A 15,444-nucleotide genomic window follows, 5' to 3' on the forward strand; every position below is an offset into this window, starting at 1 on the left:
AGTAGAAGAGAGTAGTAGAATGAGTAGAGAGTGAGTAGTAGAGAGTAGTAGAGAGTGAGTAGTAGAGAGAGTAGTAGAGTATTAGAGAATAAGTAGTAGAGAGTGGCGGAGTAGTGGAGTAGTAGAGAGTGAATAGTAGAGTGAGTAGTAGGGAGTAGTAGAGAGTGAGTAGTAGAGAGTAGTAGAGAGTGAGTAGTAGAGAGTAGTACAGAGCAAGTAGTAGAGAGTGTACTACAGAGAGTAGTAGATAGTAGAGAGAGAGTAGTAGAGTGAGTAGTAGAGAGTGAGAAGTAGAGAGAGTAGTAGAGAGCGAGTAGTAGAGAGTGAGTAGTGGAGAGTGAGTAGTGGAGAGTGAGTAGTAGAGAGTGAGTAGTAGAGAGAGTAGTAGAGAGTAGTAGAGTGAGTAGTAGAGAGAGAGTAGTAGAGTAGTAGAGAGTGAGTAGTAGAGTAGTAGAGAGTGAGTGGTAGAGAGTAGTGGTGAGTAGTAGAGAGCTAGTAGTAGAGAGCGAGTAGTAGAGAGAGTAGTAGAGAGAGTAGTAGAGAGAGTAGTAGAGAGCAGTAGAGTGAGTAGTAGAGAGCGAGTAGTAGAGATTGAGTAGTGGAGATTGAGTAGTGGAGAGTGAGTAGTAGAGAGTAGTAGAGAGTGAATAGTAGAGAGTGAGTAGTAGAGAGTGGTAGAGAGTGAGTAGTAGAGAGAGAGTAGTAGAGAGTGAGTAGTAGAGTAGTAGAGGGGGTGTGGTAGAGAGTAGTAGTGAGTAGTAGAGAGTAGTAGAGTGAGTAGTAGAGAGTAGTAGTGGAGAGTAGTAGAGAGTAGTAGCGAGTGAGTAGTAGAGAGTAGTAAAGAGTGAGTAGTACAGAGTGAATAGTAGAGAGTGAGTAGTAGAGAGTGAGTATTAGAGAGTAGTAGAATAGTAGAGTGAGCAGTAGAGTAGTAGAGAGAGAGAGTACTAGAGAGTAGTCGAGAGTGAATAGTAGAGAGTGAATAGTAGAGTAATAGAGAGAGTAGTAGAGAGTGAGTAATAGAGAGTGAGTAGTAGAGTAGTAGAGAGTGAGTAGTAGAGAGTGAGTAGTAGAGAGTGAGTAGTAGAGAGTAGTAGAGAGTGAGTAGTATAGTAGAGAGTAGTCAGTCGGTGTCAGTCAGTCAGTAAGTGTCAGTCAGTCAGTGTCAGTCAATCAGTGTCAGTCAGTGTCATTCAGTCAGTGTCATTCAGTTAGTGTCAGTCAATCAGTGTCAGTCAATCAGTGTCAGTCAGTCAATCAGTGTCAGTCTGTGTCAGTGTCAGTCAATCAGTGTCAGTCAGTGTCAATCAGTCAGTGTCAGTCCGTCAGTCAGTGTCAGCTAGAGCAGCTCTGCCGACCTCGTTCTCTGGCTCTAAAGCAGCTCTGCTGACCTGGTTCTCTCCCTCTAAAGCAGCTCTGCTGACCTGGTTTCTCTGGCTCTACAGCAGGTCTGCTGACCTGGTTCTCTGGCTCTAGAGCAGCTCAGCAGACCCAGTTCTTAGGCTACAGAGCAGCTCTGCTGATCTGGTTCTCTGGCTCTAAAGCAGCTCTACTGAACCGGTTCTATGGCTCTAAAGCAGTTCTGCTGACATGGTTCTCTGGCTCTAGAGCAGCTCTGCTGACCTGGTTCTCTCCCTCTAAAGCAGCTCTACTGACCTGGTTTCTCTGGCTCTACAGCAGCTCTGCTGACCTGGTTCTCTGGCTCTATAGCAGCTCTGCTGGCCTGGTTCTTAGGCTCTAAAGCAGCTCTGCTGACCTGGTTCTCTGGCTCTAAAGCAGCTCCGCTGACCTGGTTCTCTGGCTCTAAAGCAGCTCTGCTGACCTGGTTCTCTGACTCTAAAGCAGCTTTGCTGGCCAGGTTCTCTGGCTCTAAAGCAGCTCTGCTAACCTGGTTCTCTCCTTCTAAATCAGCTCTGCTGACCTGGTTTCTCTGGCTCTACAGCAGCTCTGCTGACCTGGTTCTCTGGCTCCAGAACAGCTCTGCTGACCTAGTTCTTAGTCTCTAGAGCAGCTCTGCTGACTTGGTCCCTTGGCTCTAAAGCAGCTCTGCTGACCTGGTTCTCTAGCTCTAAAGCAGCTTTGCTTGCCAGGTTCTCTGGCTCTAAAGCAGCTCTGCTTACCTGGTTCTCTCCTTCTAAATCAGCTCTGCTGACCTGGTTTCTCTGGCTCTACAGCAGCTCTGCTGACCTGGTTCTCTGGCTGTAGAGCAGCTCTGCTGACATAGTTCTTAGTCTCTAGAGCAGCTCTGCCGACTTGGTCCCTTGGCTCTAAAGCAGCTCTGCTGACCTGGTTCTCTCCCTCTAAAGCAGCTCTGCTGACCTGGTTCTCTCGCTCTAAAGCAGCTCTATTGACCAGGTTTCTCTGGCTCTACAGCAGCTCTGCTGAACTGGTTCTCTGGCTCTAGAGCAGCTCTGCTGACCTGTGTCTTAGGCTCTAAGCAGCTCTGCTGACCTGGTTCTCTGGCTTAAAAGCAGCTCTGATGACCTGGTTCTATGGCTCTAGAGCAGCTCTGCTGACCTGATTCTCTGGCTCTAGAGCAGCTCTGCTGACCTGGTTCTCTGCCTCTAGAGCATCTCTGCTGACCTTGGTCTATGGCTCTAAAGCAGCTCTGCTGACCTGGTTCTCTGGCTCTAGAGCAGCTCTACTGAATTGGTTTTCTGGCTCTAAAGCAGCTCTGCTGACCTGGTTTCTCTGGCTCTAGAGCAGCTCTGCTGACATGGTTCTCTGGCTCTAAAGCAGCTTTACTGAGCTGGTTCTCTCCCCTAAAGCAGCTCTGTTGACCTGGTTCTCTGGCTCTAAAGCAGCTCTGCTGACCTGGTTCTCTGGCTCTAAAGCAGCTCTGCTGACCTGGTTCTCTGGCTCTAAAGCAGCTCTGCTGACCTGGTTCTCTCCCTCTAAAGAGCTTTGCTGACCTGGTTCTCTGGCTCTAAAGCAGTTCTGCTGACCTGGTTCTCTGCCTCTAGAGCAGCTCTGCTGACCTGGTTCTATGGCTCTAAAGCAGCTCTGCTGACCTGGTTCTCTGGCTCTAGAGCAGCTCTGCTGACCTGGTTCTCTGGCTCTAAAGCAGTTCTGCTGACCTGGTTCTCTCCCTCTTAAGCAGCTCTGCTGACCTGGTTTCTCTGGCTCTACAGCAGCTCTGCTGACCTGGTTCTCGGCCTCTAGAGCAGCTCTGCTGACCTGGGTCTCTGGCTCTAGAGCAGCTCTGCTGACCTGGGTCTCTGATTCTAGAGCAGCTCTGCTGACCTGCTTCTTAGGCTCTAGAGCAGCTCTGCTGACCTGGTTCTCTGGCTCTACAGCGGCTCTGCTGACCTGGTTTCTCTGGCACTACAGCAGCTCTGCTGACCTTGTTCTCTGCGCTCACGATGCACGCACCCGACTTCTCGAAAATATATTTAAAAATAATATTTTATTTTAAGTACAAATATATTATTTTTATGAATATCTTAGATAATCTCTTGCCCTAATATGTATATTAAAGACACATACATATCATTTTGGAACATAATTTTTTTTTGCGGGAGTTGTGCACCCAACATGCCCCAGCACGTATATGACGTCACGCGGGACCCGCCACCGTGCAAGCGTCTCGTATCGTAATGCGCATGTGTCGCAAATGCGCGGGAGCAGGAGTCGCGGCTGGACGCATACCAATCGCGCACATCATGTAATATTAAATGTATATGATGTAACTGAAAAACATGCACCAAGCGAATGAAAATAACTCCCTCTAGACCTATAAATACATTTCTTATTGGAGTTTTACTCTCAAACACAGGGCATATACCAACAAAGTCTACACAAGATGTGAGTTGTTTTTCATTTTATTTCATTTTTAGTAAAAATTAATTTTCTTCATTATTATCATAGTTTGCAATTGTAACACTTATAAAAATATAGACATATTACAAAAAAAAACTTTTTAAATTCATAAGAACACAATTAAATATCTACAGATCACAGGTACAGAGCCACACACGCACAACATATACACTCTAACTAGACATCCATCCTATCACAAAAACACCAACAATTATGTCCTATAGCATTGAATCTGGTGTCCACTATATGACCAAAGTCATAGGATTTTACAAAAAGAAAAAGGTCGACGCGTTTCGGTGGAGTTAGCGAGAATGAAGACCACCTTCTTCAGGACCACAACAGATACAGTGCAGTATAGGGCTTCTGAACCTGAAATATAAATCTTTATCAAATAATGAACAATGTAGTAAATATTGTTTTTCGATGGTAGCTATGCCTCAAACGTAATCTGAAAAAATAGAAGCAGGCAAATATACGTAGTTTTTAGTCCGACTAATGCAGGTAGCCAGCATCTGTTTTTAATATGCCAAATGTCACAAAGAGGCGGGGGGCAGCTTTGATTTTTTTCCTTTTTAGTTCAATAGAGTGGAGGGGACACCACCTTTTTTTATGTGTATTGTACACTAGCAGATTGAATTTCCTGATCGTCTTTGAAATATTCCAGCGTTTTAAAAAGATCCAAAGTTTCCAGTCCCCGTCAATGCGCCGCCTCCACCGCCGTCATCCTCCTGAAGTGGTTCGAACCAGGAGGTTGAACTAAAAAGGAAAAAAATCAAAGCCGCCCCCGCCTCTTTGTGACATTTGGCATATTAAAAACAGATGCTGGCTACCTGCATTAGTCGGACTAAAAACTACGTATATTTGCCTGCTTCTATTTTTTCAGATTACGTTTGAGGCATAGCTACCATCGAAAAACAATATTTACTACACTGTTCATTATTTGATAAAGATTTATATTTCAGGTTCAGAGGCCCTATACTGCACTGTATCTGTTGTGGTCCTGAAGAAGGTGGTCTTCATTCTCGCTAACTCCACCGAAACGCGTCGACCTTTTTCTTTTTGTAAAATCCTATGACTTTGGTCATATAGTGGACACCAGATTCAATGCTATAGGACATAATTGTTGGTGTTTTTGTGATAGGATGGATGTCTAGTTAGAGTGTATATGTTGTGCGTGTGTGGCTCTGTACCTGTGATCTGTAGATATTTAATTGTGTTCTTATGAATTTAAAAAGTTTTTTTTTGTAATATGTCTATATTTTTATAAGTGTTACAATTGCAAACTATGATAATAATGAAGAAAATTAATTTTTACTAAAAATGAAATAAAATGAAAAACAACTCACATCTTGTGTAGACTTTGTTGGTATATGCCCTGTGTTTGAGAGTAAAACTCCAATAAGAAATGTATTTATAGGTCTAGAGGGAGTTATTTTCATTCGCTTGGTGTCTTTTTCCCCTCCACTCCCTGACCTGAAAGTTAAATCTGAGGGGGTCCCCTTTTCTCTCACTGAAAAACATGCAGCCTTCGCACACCGTACGCGGATCCTTCACGACTTTTCTAAAATGGCGTCTAGAATCCACGCACCCACCTTGATGTGTACACTTTGAGTGTACGACTCTGAAAAAAAATTGGGAACTTTTTGTTAAAAGAAAATAATATAAATATATTAAAATAAAAAATGAAAACAAAAAAATTCATCAATATTTCAGCTTGAAATTTTTTAATTTTTTTTTTGCAATTTTCAGAAAAATATATCATGTTATTTAATGAATAAAATATTTATAAATAAACAGCAAAAAAACTGTAGAAAATCAGTACAAAAAAAGGTATAACTACTATCGCACTTAAAAATTAGCATTTAAAAAACCTTTGAAATTCACTGAAAAAACCATAGGTTTCAGAGACGTTATAGTTAGAAATTAGCATTTACAAAACCTTAGAAAGTCACAGAAAAAAACATAGGTTCCACGGGTGTTATAGTTAGTTGGCCATTTCACTCGTACAAAACCATAGAAATTCCTCCGTTATAGTTAGTTCTGCTAACTATAACTTGTGCGCCTGCAATGCACTGCTGATGATGTCACATATTGCATCATTTATGACATGGTCAGTGACATTACTGATGACATCTCAAATGACATCACTGATGACATCATCCACGTGACAATCTGATACACCTCATCATACACAAGTATAACCTTTTATCACTCACTGTAAAATACAGAGTACCATATTTGAAACCATTGACACACCAATACCAGTTTCTAAAAACCCACTAAGTGATTCCTACATCTACACACACATCTAAACACTTACCTATAGATTCACTCATACATGCTGTCAATGATCAATAGAACACACTATTAAATATACTTATACACCTACATCGACATTACACACCAGCATACATCCTATTCACTTATCCAGTCATTCCACTCACTTATGCAAACAATTGATCATACTTACATTTACTAAGCTACACACTTATACAAACACCACTTTATTTATTCGTATAGATAGTAACTCATACTTAGTGTGTTATAAAATTACTATTACAAGTATACAGTTTTCGATAGTCACTCATACAATCACTGAGTCTTATGTATACTTATTTATATACAACTGTCACATACACTGCATTTTATATTTCTAGTTTGTTAGACAGGTATCATTGAGAAATATATTTACTCATCACCATACCCATAAAGAGATTCACTCACCCAAACAACTGTTTCCACATACAGTCTTAACCTCATATACCTAGTAAATCAACTATTTACACATCTTTGGACAGTCACACACCACACACACATTCACTATCCCATACAAATACTCACTTAACTAATTAATAACTAATATAGACTTTCACATAGCTAGTAACCAACGTATGTAGTAGTTTACACAACAAGAGATAAAGTGATACAGGTATTCACACAGTTTAATCACTATCCCATATATTTAGTAGGACACTTTAAATTAGTCTCTTAAACAGTCAATCACATTGCTAATAAATCCTCCATTCAGGCACTTATACATCCACTCAGTCTTCAAGGCAGATTGATATATATATATATATATATATATATACATATATATATTCACTGAAAAAAACATAGGTTTCACACACTTTATAGTTAGGAATTAGCATTTAAAAAACCTTGCAAATTCACTGAAAAAAACATAGGTTTCACACACGTTATAGTTAGGAATTAGCATTTAAAAAACCTTGCAAATTCATTGAAAAAACCATAGGTTTCACACATGTTATAGTTAGCTGGACATTCCACTCATACAAAACCATTGAAATTCCCCCGTTATAGTTAGTTCAGCTAACTATAACTCGCGCGCCCGCAATGCACTGCTGATGACGTCACATATTACATCACTCATGACATGGTCAGTGACATCATTCATGACATCACTGATGACACCATCCAGTGAATGTGTCTTTCTGAAAAATAAATATGTTTTATATATGTATATCTAAAGGTCGATGGAAGAATAAATGGGTAAATAAGTGTCTAAATGGATGGTTTTTAAAAAAAAATTGATTGGTTAACTGACTTATTAAGTGTATCTTAGTGAATACATATATTAGCGAGTAATGTTTAAATATTTAAATATATGTATCAGTGTCTCACTTTGTGTATAAGTGGCTGCATGGGTTAGTGAGTAGCTACATGAGTGTGTATATGGGTTTTTAGTTGTTTTTTGAGTATCAGTATGAGTGTCTGTATGGTTTGGTGGGGGGTATTACTTAGCGCATAGATGCATGAATGACTGACTCACTGTTTGTATGTGTTTTGAAGACAGCATGTATGGGTGGATGAGTGTGTGTATGGGTGTGTTACTGAGTGAATGACTGTCTCAATAGTATCTTTATGAGTAACTACATGTTTTAATCTAGTATATGTGAGTATTGATGTATATAAGTGAGTATATGTGAGAGTGAGAGATTGGAAGAGTTCCTGTTTAAATAAGTATGTGTTTCTATAAGTGATTGTTTAAGAGAGTAAGTATGTGTAAGTTTCTGTAGAAGTAAGTGTGGTAGTGTGTGTATAGCTGTATATGCAAATAAATGGATGTTTGATAGTTTATTTACATGTGTGAGTATGTGTGTGAGTAACTCTATGGATGACTGTCGGTGTGTAACAGGATGTAAAGGTGTATAGGTGTAAAGCTTTAAAAACCTGGCTCTTCCCCAATTAGATCCCTTTCTGTTAGCCCAATTCATTCTCTCCACTCTATTCTGCCCCTCAGCTGTTCATCTGGTTTCATGCTGCAAGCGCCTTGAGACCTTACGGTGATAAGATGCGCTACATAAAAATCTTTGACAATGACAATCACAATGACAATGTATCAGTACATATGATGAGTGAGTACATGTATGAGTGACTATATAGAACTGTTGGTGAATGAGTGGATGTGTATATAGATGGTGGAATTACTGAATAGGTTGTTGTAACTGGTATTGGTATCTCCATTTTTTTGAAAATTTTAGTTTCTATTTTTGAATGTGTGTATCAAAGGTTATATTACGCTGAGAGGAGGTCTGCCACTCTTTCACAAGGATGGTGTCATCAGTGATGTCATTTGAGATGTCATCCGTGATGTCATGAGTGATGTCACTGACCATGTCATGAGTGATGTAATATGTGACGTCATCAGCAGTGCATTGCAGGAGTTATAGTTAGCTGAACTAACTGTAACGGGGGAATTTCAATGGTTTTGTATGAGTGAAATGTCCAGCTAACTATAACATGTGTGAAACCTATGTTTTTTTTCAATGAATATATGTATATTTGAAGAGCGGTTCCTTTACCAATAAAAGATTCCACGGCATTCCGGTGCAGGTGAAATAGTTTATTTAAACCTGCTTAAGCAGAGACAAAAGCGCCAACATGTTTCAGTGCTCACACGCACCTGGGTCACGACCGGCATCGTAATGATGCCCATGGATTTGATATTCCCTTCTGAACTACACTTGCCTCTGGCCCAAATAAATGTTTCAATTATTTTGGAGTGGGAAAATACCACCCGTTGATGTTGAATAGCAACAAACATGACAGATTGGTAGTATGAACAATGTTTTGATAGTGGACCCATCCATAAAGTGGCACATTCTGCTGTTCATAAATTTGCTGATAGATTTGCTCATATTTACATTTTGTAATATTGACACATTTTTCTGTGTAAGCAAATCCAATTTTCAGGGGTCTAATCCAACCATTTCTGAATCTATGCATCATGAATGGGATTTTATCCTCACACATTATTTTTTGTTCACCCAGGTTGCACAAAGGTGTGCAAGATGATTTGGTTTAACAGGACATGTATAACAGTATTTGACAAAGGTGTCTGAAGACCACTTCATAAGACTTTGTGTTTAATATTTTCCATGAACAAACATTTAGACAAGAACAGATTTATAAACAACTTAAAATATTGGTATTGTTGAACAGAAGGGGAGTTGACAAAAGCAACACGACCATCATAGACAATTTAACCAAAACGTTTGAAATTAACTAGATCGACTTATTAGTCTTAGGCCTTCTCCTCTGATCAAATATTTTACCTTTCACCCATGAAGGGTTTGTGAGAATAGTTGGTGATAAGAAACCTACAACTGGATTGTCTTTCTCTACAAATTAATCAACCAATATTTCTGAAAAGCAATGATGTATAATCTTGATGTTGCCTGTGGAAAAGGTTGGGCTAGGTTGTTGAAGAATGGAAGCAAAACTCTGATCATCTACTTCTAACCCCCACCCCCTTATGTTTGAATAAGGCAGTTCAGAATGTGAAATACAGTACCATGCATTTTTCTTCATTTCTTGCTTAATCTTAAAATCACTTTGTGTCGAAGAGGCTGTGGTTGTTCAGGAGGCCTTGTATCTGTGTGCCAATGAGGTGTGGTTGTTCAAGATAATTTGTAATTGAGAAAACAGTTTACTTAAAGATCCTAGCTATCAAGGAAGGTTGCAAACAGGTCTTTTGTTATTGGGGGTGTTTTGAATTTTTTTCTACTACAGAAAATACATGACAATGCCTTACGTGAAGGTGACAGAGCCGGTAGCTTTTAAACTACTGATGTATGATGTTTGTGACGAGTTGTGCTCAAATGGCTCCAAATTATTCTCAATTAATGTATCTATTATGCAGTCATGTAGATGTCAAGTGTGGTCATGGTTACTGGCTCTGCAATTAACCTGAATAAGCCCCACTTCCACCTGAATAGACTGTGTCCTGCCTTCACACAAAGGACTGCATATCCCCTGTAGTTAGATTGGAGCTATGGAAGGGGAGGCAGAATACCTTAGCAGGGGATGAAAGAGGCAGAAAACCTGAGCAGAGGAGACAGGAAACCCTCTAAAGGTTTCTCCCACTTCAAACAAGGCTGCTGAAAAGGACTGCCACTCTCCTGGGCTGCTGCTCTGAAGGACTGCTGCCTGCTCTGCTGACCTGCTGCCCCCTGGCCTGGGCATGACCTGCAACCTGTACCAAGTACCACCAGAGTAACTCAATGGGCCAGTCTCTTGTTATCAGCACCTCGACTGCAACTGTCCATGCTACTCTGCCAATTAGCCCTATCCCAATTTGGGACTTTTGGAACTGACCTGAAGGTGATCTGCCAGCTCATCTGTGGATCCAGCAGAATCGGTAATAAGAAATGTGCAGGTAGAGAGTCACTGAAGTGGTTTGAAGGCTTCAGTGCTGGAAGAATATTGAGAATGGTAACTTCATCAAAGGTTTTACATTTGTTCCAAGAAGCATTGTTTTTGGGAGTGTAGGCAATAGCTTTAAGCGCAGTTGCACCAGGTAACAGTGGTGTGATTTGAAGATTAGGTTGTAATGCATCAATAAATGGTTCGATATAGAGAGCGAATAACAAAGGTGATAGTGGACATCCCTGCTGTGTGCCCGGAAGAATTAGAAAAGCAGATGATGGCAACCCTACATTAGTTTAGCTTGTGGTTTGTCGTATAGAGCCTGGATCCATCATTTGTAAATTTCCTTCATCCCAATATTTGTTTGTATAGCCCAAAGAAAAATCCCAATCTACCTTGTCAAACGCTTTTTCAGTGTCTAACAGTAGCATACCAAGGGGAGTATTTGTTTTATCCGCAAGATCGAAAGCGCAGATGGCAGTATTAACATGGGCAGTGGTATCTCTACCTTGAATAAAACCATGTTGGTGGAGAGATACCAAACCAGACATGACTGGAGTGATACGACTAGCAAGTATTTTTACAAAGATTTTTGCATCTGCATTAATGAATGAGATTGGTCTGTATGAACCACACTCATCTGGGGGATTGTTTTTTTGTCAGAAAAAATACTATCCGTGTCAAGTTCCAAGATTCAGGTACTTTACCAATAGTTCCGATATGTTGTATAACCAATCTAAATGATTCTATCAACAAACCTTTGAATCATTTATAAAATTCCAGAGGCAGAGAATCTCCCCCGTCTCCTTACCTGAAGGAAGTACGGATATTGCTAGACCTATCTCTTCTCTATTAATGTCCCTCCCTATTGTACTTGCAACCTCCTCACTTAATTTAGGCATATGTCTGCTCTGTAAGTATCGCAGTATGTCTTCCACTTTTGGTAATATCTCAGAAGTATATAACTCTGGATAATAGATTGAAAACTGTTTTAGGATCTCCTGCGGTTGTGTTTGTAGTATGCCATTTGCGGTTTTTACTCCCCTTATGTAAGTTGTAGCCCCATCATCGGCTACCTTATAAGCGAGAACTCTCCCTATTTGTTAACCAAATTCATATTGAGAGACGATTGCTTGTTAAAGCTAGCTGCTATTCTTTCCCTAAATACCTTTTTAGTAGCCACTCTAAGATCTATCAGAGTAAAGAGCAATTGATCTTGATTATGCGAGTCAGTCAAAACAGCCTCCGTATGTTTAATTGTAATTTGCCTTATTTTGTTTTGTTGCAATATATATTGTTGTGTTATTCCTCTAATAACGGCGTTCCAAATATTCCAAACTATTAATGGAGAGGCAAACCCAATATTTTCTTGAAAAATTCATTCTAATTGTTTCCTAACAGTGTCTATATAAATATTGTCAGATAGTAAGTATCTTGGGAAAGAAAAAGGTCTGTGTGCTTTATCTCCTGCTAAAATATGAAAAGTTAACATTAAGGGATTATGATCAGATGTAATGCATGGGCATATTTCCAAATCTGATGTCAAAAGTAATCTATCTGAGACCCATGCCATGTCAATTCTTGAATACAAGCAATGTGGGGAGGGATAATACATATATGCTGGAATACTTGGGTATAAATATCTCCATGCATCCTTAATTCGCTGCAAGCGACCTAGTTCCACTATAGCAGCCCTTGTTTTACACATTCTGTGAGTAGCCCCCTGTCTAGTTGTATCAATACTATAGTCCATAATACAGTTAAAATCGCCCATTACCACCCTTTCTCCCTCACAATTTAGCAATTCCACATTTAATACATCGAAAATTGAAGGATCATCCACGTTAGAACCATATAAAACAGAAAAAACATATTTCTTGCCCATCTGCCCGCCTGATCAGTCAAAGTTCTATGTATCACGCATGAGAAGCGCTTCTGTTTTAATATTGCCACTCCTCCTATAGAACATGACTGAAACGTACAAACAATTGTTTCGTAGCCCAGATGTGACAAGAGATGGCGGATTGATGCCGCCAAGCACATAGAGCGGCTCTTGAAATCTCTTGCACCCGCTAAAATGTTTCACTAGTATTGACCATTCAACGATTCGATATTTCGACGCAATACAGCTAAGTACCTGGGATACATGCTGCAGCCGCACCCTGTGGCACCTTCGCAAGCTTCGGCTCATCCGTCTCCTGACTGGGAAGGAATTGGCAATTGTCTGGCAGTCCCTTGTTTGTGATACAAGTGTCAGGTCAGTCATGGCCCCACCGAAGGCATTGGCTCGAGCAACTCCTCTTCTGCCATGCTCAACAGGATTAACTGCCGCTGATGAGGGTAACGCAGCAGAAGAAACATCTGAGGCAGTGGCATCAGTGAGGCACCACGGGGACAATGCTTCGAAAGTTGGCAAGCCCCTTCTTCACCTATTACAATCAGGAAAAGCGGCAGAGCTCCTTGCGACGAACACTTCCTCTGAGCATATCAGTAGTAACAAAACTGCTGATATCTTGTCAGCGGCTGTCCCTGGGCAACAATGTGGCCCGGCAAAAATCTCTGTTATGCAAAATAATGGCGGAAGTGTTTCAGAGCACACGCTGGTGTCTGGTGCAGAACAATCAAAGGCGGATGGTTGCCATGAAAGAAGCCCAGTGCTTTCAGATGCTATAATGGTTTTACAGAGAGCAGCAGATGAGACAATTACTCAGTCGACTAGTGAGCTGGGTGAGAAAAAGCTACAGACAGGGTTGCATTTTGCTTGTAGTATTGCAAATATTGCTAATATTTCCAGCAATGAGGGATCAGTCGTAAGGGAACTGCCATGTGAGCAGATGATAGGGTTGAATGACAACCATTCTGACATTTCAGCTACATCTTGTATCTTGGCGCCCTTCAACGACTGTTTGGATAAATAACTTGGGCAAAACTCACGAACTCTTCCATATATCGACAGATGAAAGAGATATACTTGGTGGTGAGTCTCATAATGCGCCACAGATGCCTTCACTTGCCTCTAACAAAACCAAGGCAAAAAATATAGAAGCAACGCCGAAGACTTACTAAAAAGAAAAGTACCAGAACTACACATCCTAAGGGCAATAAGAAAACACCAATAAGGTCTGATCAACAACACACTGTTACTTCACAAAACAAAGATGTATTGGCTGATACTTCCCTACGCCGCTGGGTTCAAGCGAAAGGGGGGGGGGTCAAGTTGATAATCTCTTGTCTATCGGGGGAAAGTCCAGCAGAGGCAGGCTTGAGAAAAGAAGTTGCGCCAGAAACAGGTTTAGACAAGCATACGCCTACTGCGTCTGGAATGTCTGGACTTGTTCTATCTCTTGACCAGTCATCTAACTATGACTCAATAAACTCACCAATTAGGAAACTTTCTGATCACGAAGAACCATTACTTGCCTCGATTCTCCAAGCCTTAAAAGATCAGAGGCAAGAAGCTCAGGAGCCTTATGCCCAGCTTAGAACTGACAATCATGGCCATGGCATTCAGCAGGCTTTGCAGGCAATGACATTTAGGGTTGGTACACTTGTTAGTGATATTGCAGAACTTCAGCAGCGGGTGGTAGATACTGAGGAGGTTACGGCACAAACAACGGATCTGATTCAGTCCCATGATACTTGTATCACAGCACTACAACTTAAAGTCGAGGATTTGGAGAATCGCCTACGTCGGCACAATCTCAGACTGTTTGGTATCCCAGAGGGGAAGGAGGGGGCAGATACTCGTGCCTTTGTAGTGTTGCTTTTACAGAAAGCCTTCCTGGATTTGGGGGATTGGGATTGGGACTGTCAGATCCAAATGGCGCACAGGCTTCCTCTAGGGCAACAAAAGCAGGGATCTCATTATCTACGACCACTGTTAATATATTTCGGCAACTTCTTGTTGTGTCAGGCTGTATACTTAAAAGCTCGCCTGAGTTCCCCTGTAATAGCGGACTCCACTTTTTGTGCGGAAAAACTGTAGGTGCGCAGGTGTTTCTGCAGGAACCAGCACATTTGAAAGTTTTGAGGAGTGGTCAAACATATTTCTTCTCGACTGTCAGCGATGTAAAAGAGGCTATTGGCAGGTGGCAAGCTGAGAAGGGGGGAAAGGCTGAGATATATTTGGTGTGTTATGTCATTTACTATATATTGTCTCCCCCTCAACCTTTTCCTCTTCTCTTTGAGCCTCACTGATTTTTCTACTTACTTTTCTCCTCTCATTTTGTTTTAGTTTCTATATCTTGTGGGTGCAGGTTCGGGTCGAGGGCCGTTGCTATTGACCTGTTTCCTCCTAGCTGCCTTAGTAGCAGCTCATTAAGAGGGAGATGCCTCCTTCGCGATAAGGGTGGGTTGGGGTGGGTGGTTTGGGGAGGGGCAAGTAAAAAAATCAACAAGACGGTCTATAAAAAAAATCAGCTATAAATCTGTTTTTGAAGATAATAAAAAGAGTATAAACATGAAGAGAACAAAATTATCTGTAATGATGGATAATAATTCATGAGGCGAAAAAGAAAATTGGGTCATGGATCAGATAAAATGCATAGCTTGGAACGTCGCTGTTCTTAATAGCAAACTTAAAAGACAATTGGTGCATGATGAGCGAAAAATGTTTAGTCCTCAATTTGTCTTGCTAACTGAACCACATCTTTCCTATAAAGCTTCCTGTTTCTCCTCAAACAATTTCTCTCTTTCAATCCATCCATTTGTTTTCACTCTCCACTCTTTCCTCTCCCTCTAAGAACGCTTTCTCTCTACCTTCCCCCCTCTGTCCCTCCGTTTCTCTTTCTTTTGAAGCCCCCTAGTGCTTGCTACAATTCACCTCAGGGTTGTGGGGGAAAGTGACAGATGCACCAAGAGCGGCCCTAGGCAATAAAAACCAGCCTCCAAGGGCTCAAGCCCACCGTGGAAATGCCCGGTGGAATAAATGACATGTCCGGCCCTGAACACTGA

This window comes from Lissotriton helveticus, chromosome 6 (assembly GCF_964261635.1).
Source record: "Lissotriton helveticus chromosome 6, aLisHel1.1, whole genome shotgun sequence".
Lineage (NCBI taxonomy): Eukaryota > Metazoa > Chordata > Amphibia > Caudata > Salamandridae > Lissotriton > Lissotriton helveticus.